Raw genomic sequence first — 11,213 nt, 5'->3', positions numbered from 1 at the left:
CAAATGTGTCTCCCCAAAACCAAACCCATTGATGAATACCTTTCATGTCATTTGATTATCGAACGAAGCGAAAGTGTAAAAATTGTAGTGATGAGGATGTTTTTATTAAAATATCTCTTCTTTCTGTTTTTGAAAATATTTCTTTTCTTACCCTATTTATGAAAAACGTGCATTCCAGTTTAGTTTGGTCCATGATATGGGTCCAACAATGGTGTAGTTGTATGGGGATTGAAAAGACCTTTCCAACGATATATTATAAGTCCAATTCCGATGAATAATGAGGAAGTTATGGCCAAAATACTAAACTGGGCCCAAACCGGATTTTACCTACGACCCAATGATCATGTGGAGGGTCCAAAGGTTTAATCCTATTCCTAAACTAATTAGGATTAATTAGAAGCTTCTATAAGTTTCTAAAAGATCTTAATTATCCTTTTTGAAAAGATAAGATTAAAGAATTGGAGTTAAATAAAAACTTTCCTTTTTTTAAAACTTTCCTTTTTCTTAAATCCTAATTCTATTCGAATTAAAAGATTTTCAAAGACAGTCATATTTTATTTTCGTGCCTCATAATATTTATCCAAATTTTATATGGTTGGATAGATCTTGAAACTATCTTTCCAATGATATATTATAATATTAAATCCGAGCTATAACGAAAAAGATATAAATGAGATATGAAACTCTATCCAAAACTGATACCTTCCACTATTTCGGCCATATCTTTTTATCTACAAAAGATTTTACTCTGATTCTAATTGGGTAGGAAAGTAGACTTCAATAGATTTCCAAAGACATATTCTATGCCTTATTTGGACTTCCAAATCAAAAGATATGATAAAAACAAAAATGCGTGAAACTGATTATTAGCGCCTGACGACAAGCATTTGCGCCTGGCGCTAACCTTCAGCGCCTAACGCTAACGACCAGCGTCTGGCGCTAATCGAATTTAATTCTCGTCGAAACTCTGATTCGTTTTTCTATCCGTTTAGCTGATTTTCTCTATAAATAGCCTCCTAAAACCTCCGTTTTCCATCATCAATTCTTATTCTCTCTAATTCTCTTCCCTCCTAAGCTAAAGCTTATTCTCTCCGTCTTTCTAAACCAACCCTTTTACAAACACAATTCCTCATACATTAGCACTAGACACACCTAGCATAATTCGAAGTTGCCTTCGCCCTAGACGTGAAAGGTTTAATATTTCTGAGGGTTTGGTCCCAAATCTCTCCTTCAATTACTTAATTGAATTGTTTGTTTATTATTTTCCTTGAAGTTACTAACGTGTGTATTTTGTTATTAGAAAGAGGTACGAGGCAACCAAGTAAGTGCTTTAATTGATTTATTGATATTATGATATAGAAATCATGTCAAGGTTGTTATTATAATTCCTAGTGTCATGTTAGGGTGTTTTGATTTGTGCATTAATCACGCTTAATAAGATAATTAATAATCTTATTTAGGGTTAATATGATTATAATTCAAGTGATCGCCGATAATAGTTTTATTTGTGCATTAATATTCAACCAACATAGATTAAACAGGTTTAGGGTTAAATCCTAACGATTGCATGTTAGTCAGAAAGCGCACATGAATACGATCAGAATAAAGTAGAGGCCTATTATTAGGGCAGGTTCAATCTCTTTTAGGTTGGATTTGTACCTTCATCCCTGAACTACCAGTCATGGTTCCATACCTATTGGAGTTGACGATCTCCTGGATCATTAAGGGGTGTAACCGTCACCTCGTGAACGGTTTACAAGTTCCTAAAACTTGTTGGCGACTCTTTTGCTCTATCTTCTTTCCCTTTGGACGCCACCATGCTTAAGTGTATGATCACAGTGGGGTTCAAGTTTGGGTTAATGCTTGAAATATTCCCTACAGTTTTTAGCGACTCCACTGGGGAGGAATTCTATTTTAATTCTTGAAATTTATTTCTGCAATGATTTAGAATGAGTGGATGAGACTTGAAAGTTCTAAGTATTTCATGTGTGTAATTTTAATTAACATTATTGTCATATGCATAAAAAAATCTCATTGGAAAGACCATCTGTAATGAGTTAAAACATAGGATTTTTATAAGTAGGAAATTTGAGGAATATCTTTCACAACTAGAATCGAAATAATGTTGCGCGAAGCTGGAAAATTTTATTGAGCACGGAAAGCTGTTGAGGCATGTAGGAACTAGCGTCAGAAAAATAGAGTCTAGCGCCACTGATTTGACTCTGGCCCCAGGCGACAGCTTCTGTCGCCAGGCGCCAAATCCAAATCGTTGGCGCCGGCCTCTGTTCGCTGGCGCCAAGTTCTTCCAATACCGAGCCAGAAATATGCGTTCTAATTTTAACCAGTTTTTAGTACTGTTTGCTCGATCCTACTTCCTGATTGAGTTTTTCTCACTTTTCTGAAACCCATATGTGTTCTACATATGGACATAACCCTCTGGGAATTCATGCTCCGTCTACCTGATTGAACGCTCTGTGCAACAAAGGGTATATCCGAGAATGTTGAATTCACCAAACCATGGAAGCGAGTTTTTCTAAACTCGCGGTGTCCCATCCACTCGCGCCAACCCTTCACGGTTAGGCTTCTGCGTGGTGCATCCGGAAAATTAACCATGGACCCTCTTTGACTAACCCATATCCCGTACTTTAGAGAACTAGAGTCATGGTTAGGTTGCAAACTCATTGCATCATGTTGTGACTACTTGACTACCTGTGCATTCTTTGTTGTGCATACTCTATGTGTTTTTCCTAACCGTTTGTTTAACTTGTGCTAAGACTAAATAAACTAATTAATGACTAAAGGACTTTGTTTAATTAATTAATTTTAGCTAAAAAAATATACCTAAAATCGAGTCATAGTTCCTTTAAGTCAACCCGGATTTTTATTCTCGTATACTGCACAAATGTCAACTTGGTTTGGTCAAAGCCGGATTTCTAGGAAGAACTACGACTTGTACAGCCTATGGATCTGTAGCCCCGAGTTTTATCTTTAATTTGGCGCTGGTTTCATCTCAATCAGAGTCACAGATCAAAAGTTATGACTAAAATACCAAAACCTGTCCAATTTCATGCATATATGTGAGGTCTTAACTTAGTCTTTGCTTGAGTGTAGTCACATAGTCTAGTCACATGGCCATGACACGAGTCTTAACATGTCACCTAAGCTCACTACACTCACTAGTATTAGCACACACTTTGTACATATTCTTTTCATACCATGACCATGTCTTAGGTTCATGCATGAGTCGGTTTTTTCCGTCATTTGAGTTGGGGGTACATTCTATTTCTAATTTTTTCATATATCTCCATTTAAATCATCTTTCCATATACATCATCTTCCTCCATATCACAACCTTCATTATTCCTACCTTCTTTCATCTTTGCATGTTGAATAGAGTTTGAGTCAAATAATTAACAGTCGATATCCCTAATTTCCCTTTCCACAGTACTTGGTCAAGGAGAGAAGGGCGATTAATCAAGGACAATACCTTTGTTCAAGTCTTACTTTTTGATAAATCAATTTTTCAAAAGAGGAAAGCTAAGAAGATAATGGCAACTCAAGAAGAAGTCAACGAACTTAGGAATCAATTGACTACCGTGAATGAGGCGTTGAAGGCTTTAACCCTCAAAATCAATGACCCTATGAAGCAACAACATATGGACCTCATGCAAGAAAGCTTGAGCAAGCTATCTAGTGACTACAAATTTCAAGGAATTAGTTCACAAGGGGTCTCGGTGGACAAGGAGCTTCTTCCGCAGAAGTTCAATGCCAACGACATCCCGAAATTCAAGGCAACTGACAACCCTTATTTTCATCTAAGAGCTTTTGAAACAATAATGATGAGTATTAAGGGTATTGATAAGAAAGTGTTTCCCTCTATATTTTCTCTATCACTTGAAACTGTTTGTCAACAATGGTTCTTTTCTCTTGACAAAGAGAAAACCTCTACCTGGGAATCGATAGTAAACGCTTTCATTGATAGATACAAGTGTAACATTCAAGTCGAAACCGATTATAGACAACTTGAAATGCTAAGACAAAAAGAGAATGAAGGATTTACTTCTTTCTTCAATAAGTGGAGGGAAACTTCCGCTAAGATGATTGAGGTGCCCTCCGAAAATGAATCTGTGAGGACGTTTATCAAGAATATCCAAGAGAAGTATTCGAATCATTTAAAATATCAACATAATTTGAATAATTTCAAAGCCGTTTATGACATCGGAAGTGAAATCGAAGATGACCTCGCAAAGAAAAAAGCTACTAACAATAGTAACCACGGTGGATGGAAAGGAAAGAAGAACGACAACCCTTCTTCTTCCGAAAACGCCCACTCTAGTAATAATGTTATTACCTTTGACCATAACGCTGTCTTAGCCATGGACAATCAAGGATATAAAAAGAAACCTAGGAGAGAACTCACACCCATTGGAATGACCTACGATGTTGCTTTCGACCGTCTTTACGATCGAGGATTAATCAAAACTATTGGCCCTACCGAGGATCCAACGCCAGAAAATCGATCTTCAAGATGGAATCCCAACTCTTATTGCAAGTACCATCGAGGGCGCGGTCATACTACTGATGAATGCTACAGGTTTCAAAATCTCATTCAAGAACTCATAGAAGCAAATAAGATCCCATTGCCTCTACCTAACGAGAAGATTGGGTGATGATGAAGCAAACGACACAAGACAGAGGCGAGCTTCAACGACGAGATTTCATGACCTCTTTTTTCTATTTCTTTTTTTATTTACCCTTTCCCCCCAATAAGTCTAGCATAGGCACCTTTCTTTTCCCTTAGATTAATTTTGTAGAATCTTTCTTTTTCCCTTTTAATAAAGTGAGTATTTATTTCCTTGCATATAATCATTTCATTACACTGCATTAAAAAAAAAAAAAAAAAAAAAAAAAAAAAACATTGTCAAACTAAGCACAAGGTATACCAATGATTTGAGGCACCCCTTGTAGCCACATCATATTGCCTTTCACCTTTCTAATTTACAATCCTTTCTTGATAATCCACTTTGAGCCTCGTCTAACGATAAACCTTTCATTTTTCAACCTACATCTACCCAACCTTGGAATGGGATGGTGTGTAACTTATGTAACTTCAAAAGGCTTGAGTGACTTCAAATGATTAAAATAGCAAAAAATAAAAAAAAATAATAATAATAATAAAAGTGTACAAAAGGGCAAGTGTTCCAATTTCTTTGACATGAACATGTCTTTGATATGAACACGTCTCAGATTGCGTCTCTTATCGAGTGCTCGGTACCGTGCCTGAGAAACATGAATGTCAAGTGAGTGATAGACCGCATGATCGGGATTGCCCACACTTATAAAAATAAAAAAAAAAATGCAAAAGCAAAAAAAAAAAAAAAAAAAAAAAAAAAAAAAAAAAAAAAAAAAAAAAAAAAAGAGGAAGAGAGCAAAGATAAATAAAGCAAAAAAAGAGTAAGAAGCCTCAAGCATGAAAACACAAATATCCAAAAGCAAAGTTGCACACCTTGGGGGCTTATCTAGGGTGTTAAGCCTTTATCCCCTTCTTCTTCAACCTTTAGCCTAACCACGTTACAACCCTTAAAAGACCTTTTTGAGGTATACACACACTTGTGCGAGGTTCGGCTAGAGCTACGTTCGGCCCTGATTCCTAACGGATACGTAGGCAACCTCACATCGAGGTGCGGCCGTAATAAACATGCATTCATATTCACATTCACATTCACACATCATGGTCATATCAAGGGATCTCCAATGCTCATCTCTATTCACTTAGAGCTAGACTTGGGGGCTTGATCCTTACATCATTAGCTTACCTAGCCTAAGAGTCACCACCATTTGACTCTTTTAAAAAATAATATATTTCCACACACTTAGCCCTTACGGCCTAACTTTAGAATCACTATCACACACATCACAGATACATGACCAAATAGTCCTTCCCTTAGGAACCCTTTGTCATGAAATCTTAACACAACATTGAAGCATACTTCGTCATAACAAAATCACTCTTCAATCATAATCATCATTACATCGAAGTATGAAGTGCTTAGCCTCCATGCCTTACCTAAATACTTTCATTACCGAGTCAACTAGGATAGTCTAAGATGTTACAATACTTGTACTATGAGAGACAACATTAACATATTAAGCTCATTCAACATGCACCTTCAAAAAATTTGGTTTTTTTTGTGTCTTTCTTTTTCGGGAGAAAGTCGGTACCCTCCACAAAAATGACGGAAAATTTTTGCCTTTTTGCATTTTTCGAGTCGCACGATCACATTACAATGCACACACGAGTCATGTATACGTCGAGTTATGTCGTGTCATATCACCTTGATTTGAGTCTAACACATGTGTCAAACGCTTTGAATCGAGTCAACCTCGAGTCAATCACAGTGAGTCAAGTTTATACCATGAGTCATGTCAAGTTAATGAGTCAAGCGACATTAAACCTTAGGTCAACCCTAAAGAAAGATAAGAAAAGTCCTATGGTCAAAGATATAAATGCAGGTGCATCCCAGCAGGCGAGGACATTCCCGATTTTTTTTTTCAAAAAAACCGCGAATATGACACAGGAGGTTCCTCCAAGATAAGAGGAGTTACATGGATCAGTAAATTAGAGATGAAGAGCTTTAATTTACAAAATATTTGAGCGGATTTGGTTGAAAGGAAACGACAAAGCTCAAAGTTCGGAGCAAAACCAAGCAACAACGGCAGCAAGAGCGGGATAGGGAAGACCCGACTCCACCGCCAGACGACAAGGCTATTGCCTGGCGACAACATATGTCGTCTGACGACAAAATTCAGCGCTTGGCGCTAGATCCCAGCGTCTGGCGAAAGAGCCAATTCCTGGCGCCAGCGATATTTCAGCAACGACACAGCTCGAAGCCTATCAGAATGGTTATTTCGACTTCATACAGCAATTTCGGGTTCCTTGGTACGCCAGTTAGCCCCTATAACCAAATTGACATGGTTAGTAGTCGGCTCGATTACAATCGTAGTAAGTGATTGACCTGACAAAAAAGCGTCTCACTTAGCTTAAGCGCCTACGCATTGGCTCATTACAAACACCAAGGAATCGGTTCAAAAGCAAGCGCATCACTTATACGACAATTTTTCCAAGATTGGATTGTCATCTCCAACTAACAATATTTCCAAAATATGGATTGTCGCGCATCTTCTTCAAATGATAATTTTTCCAAGATTGGATTGTCATCCCTGGCAAAGTTTCCAAGCGTGGAGGATTCTCGTGCTCCTTCTTTGTTTGGCAAGTTTTTCCAAGTTCGGATTGTCATACATTCATGGATCTTTGGCAAGTTTTCCGAGATTGGATTGTCATACACCCAGTTCCCTATGGCAAAATTTCCCAAAGGATTGTCGTAGGTCTCTACTCATCATAAATTTCGGCAAAAGTTCCTCAACGTGGATTGTCATTCATTTCAGCAAGTGGAAAATTTTCCCGAAGTGGATTGTCAATCGGCTCTTTTTTGGCAAGTGTTCCAAGACACGGATTGTCAATTGTGGCAATATTTTCATAAAAAGATTGTCGCATAGCATTGGCAGATTTCCAAGGTGGATTGCTTTCAAGAGTTATATCCCAAGATTGTTACGAAGCATTGGCAACTATTCCCAAAATTGGATTTTGGCAAATCTTCCGAGATACGGATTGTCGCTTCATCGTAGCAATATTTCCAAGGATGGATTGTTACGTGGTATTGACAACTTTCCCTAAATCGGATTTTCATACATCATACAAGAGTTGTGTTGGAAACTATTCCCAAAGAAAAGAGGATTGTCATCACCAAAAGCATCAACAGCAAAATTCAAGTAGCATTAAGGATCAACAAGCAGTGGTCTTTTCGAAGACTTTCACGGCGGAATTGGAGGCAGTTACAGGCGTAGCAGTCTTCAGGCGGTATTCTCTAGCTTGCAAAAGATCGTCAAAACAAACAGCAAGATGGTGTTCCCTAGCTTGTGGAAGGTTGTCACGACAAATGTACCAACAAATCGGTTACCTTCAGAGACGTGTGCTCGATGGTGCAAGATACGCGTTTCTTAACACTTTTATCTGTTTAACTAACGCTAGTTTTCAGGTATCGGCGTTACAAGAGTGATTTAGGATCGCAGAATGTTCTAAATCATTCTCCGTCCCTATCGATACTTTGACTTTTGTTTTCGAAACTTGCGTTTCACCAAACTCAGTCAAAGTGGGGGCTTCTATAGACACCCAAATGTGTCTCCCAAAAACCAAACCCATTGATGAATACCTTTCATGTCATTTGATTATCAAACGAAGCGAAAGTGTGAAAAGTATAGTGATGAGGATGTTTTTATTAAAATATCTCATCTTTCCGTTTATGAAAATATTTCTTTTCTTAACCTATTTATTAAAAACGTGCATATTGGTCCATGATATCGGTCCAATAATGGTGTAGTTGTATGGGGCTTGAAAAGACCTTTCCAACGATATATTATAAGCCCAATTCCGATGAATAATGAGGAAGTTATGGCCAAATTACCAAACTGGGCCCGGTTTGATCCTTATATGCGGCCCAATGATCTAGAGGATGGCCTAATATGGATTTATCATTCCTAATGCAATTAGAATTGATTTTAGTCTTCTAGATTCTTCTAAAAGGTTCTTTTCATTCCTAATTCAATTAGCATTGATAAATTGACTTTGGTTGACTTTTTGGAGTTTTAATCAGAATAAAAGAGTGTTTTTAAGGAAAATACGATTTTGCCCTTATGTACGGCTAAATTCTATCGAAATTAAGAAAACGCGTGAAAATAATTGTTAGCGCCTAACGACAGGGATTAGCGCCTGGCGCTAATGTTCAGCGTCTGGCGCTAACCTGTTTTATTCTCGTCGAAACTCTGACTATCCGTTTGGCTGATTTTCTCTATAAATAGCCTCCTAAAACCTCCATTTTTCATCGTCAACAATCATCAAATATCATATGTTCTCTAGTTTTCTTACTTATTCTCTCTAGTTTTTTTAAGAATTCTCTTCTCTCTCTAGCTTTCCATACAAAATTCCGCATTCACAAGATTTAGAAGCACCTAGCCAAATTCGAAGTTGCCTTCGCCCTAGACGTGAAAGGTTTTAATTTCTGAGGGTTTGGTCCCAAATCTCTCTTTCAATTATTTAATTTAATTGTTTGATTATTATTTTCCTTGAAGTTACTAATGCGTGTATTTTGTTATTAGAAAGAGGTACAAGCCAACCAAGTAAGTGCTTTAATTGTTTACATTGTTAGATATAAAAATCATGTTTAGGTTATCATTATGATTCCTAGTGTCATGTTAGGGTGTGTTGATCTTCCTAGTATATCATGTTTAGGGTAACTTTAATATCAAATATGACAATTGTGTGTCCTGCGATGCTTCCTATTTTCTTTCCTATATTCATGTTAGTATCATGTTAGGGTTAAATATTTGATCTTTGATGTTTAGTGACATGCTAGGGTTTGTTTTTAATCTTGTTAGTATCATGCTTAGGATCTTGCTATTATGCTTTAACATGATTATTGATTATAATTATTATTATGTATTATAAAATAAGGGGAAAAGGGAGAAGATTAGAGAGAGATGTAGATGGTAATTGTATTGTCTATCCTTTGATTTGTCCATGCTATATATATATACATAATGTAAGTATGTAACCTTCATGGAAATTAAGATTCCATTTAAGCGGGGGTTACAATAGAGGTAATTACATATGGGGGTTACAATGGGTGGCATAATACTAGGGAGTTACAAATGATAATGAACATCCACATAGAATATATTTTGTAACACTCCCCTTGGATGGGCATTATCTAAAATATATTTAATGCGCATATATGCTGCCTCATTAAAAACCTTTCCAGGAAAAACCCAGTGGGAAAAAAAACCATGGATAAGGGAAAAAGAGTGCAGCGCGCAATTACTCCCCCTCATTATTATATCACTGAAGATCTTTAAGACGACGCAATCCAATACGATAAACTAACTTTTTAAAGGTTGCGGTTGGAAGAGCCTTAGTGAATAGGTCTGCTAAATTCTCACTTAAACGAATCTGCAAAACATTTATATCTCCATTCTTCTGAAGATCATGAGTGAAGAAAAATTTGGGTAAGATGTGCTTTGTTCTGTCACCTTTGATGTATCCTTCCTTAAGTTGAACAATACAAGCTGCATTATCCTCGTATAAAGTTGTCGGTGCCTCTTTCCCAGATGATAAACCACAAACTTCTTTTATATGTTGAACTACCGACCTTAACCATACACATTCACGACTAGCCTCGTGAATTGCTAAAATCTCAGAATGATTGGAAGACGTAGCTGCAATGGTTTGTTTCATAGAACGCCAAGAAATGGCAGTACCACCATATGTGAACACATATCCAGTTTGTGATCGACCATTATGAGGATCAGATAAATAACCTGCATCTGCAAAACCAATCAAATTTTCTTTGGACAACTTTGGGAAAAATAAACCCATATCCTTCGTACCTTGAAGATAACGAAGTAAATGTTTAATCCCATTCCAATGCCTCCGGGTTGGACATGAACTAAACCTTGCTAATAAATTAACTGAAAATGATATGTCGGGTCGTGTATGACTTGCAAGGTACATTAGTGCTCCAATTGCACTAAGATATGGTACTTCAGGACCCAGAATTTCTTCATCATTTTCCCGAGGTCGGAATGGATCTTTCTCTACTTCAAGTGATCTTACAACCATAGGACTGCTCAATGGATGTGCTGTATCCATAGAAAATCTTTTAAGAACCTTTTCTATGTATGTTGATTGATGCACAAGGATTCCATTCTCTAGGTGCTCTATTTGTAACCCTAAGCAAAATTTTGTCTTTCCAAGATCTTTCATTTCGAATTCTTTCTTTAAATAATTGACAGTCACTGAAATCTCTTCAGGAGTTCCAATGATATTCAAATTATCAACATACACTGCAATTATAACAAATCCCGATCCAAATTTCTTTACAAAAATACATGGGCAGATAGGATCATTCTTATAACCTTCCTTTGACAAATACTCACTTAGACGGTTATACCACATACGCCCAGATTGTTTCAATCCATAAAGAGATTTGTTCAATTTAATACATAAATGTTCTCGAGAACTAGATTTTGCTGCTTCTGACAGCTTGAATCCTTCTGGGAGCTTCATGTAAATGTCATTATCCAGTGGGCCGTATAAATAA

The sequence above is a fragment of the Chenopodium album genome, chromosome 2, assembly GCF_948465745.1.
Source record: "Chenopodium album chromosome 2, dcCheAlbu1.1, whole genome shotgun sequence".
Classification (NCBI taxonomy): domain Eukaryota; kingdom Viridiplantae; phylum Streptophyta; class Magnoliopsida; order Caryophyllales; family Amaranthaceae; genus Chenopodium; species Chenopodium album.
Note: the sequence above shows the minus strand (reverse complement) of the source record.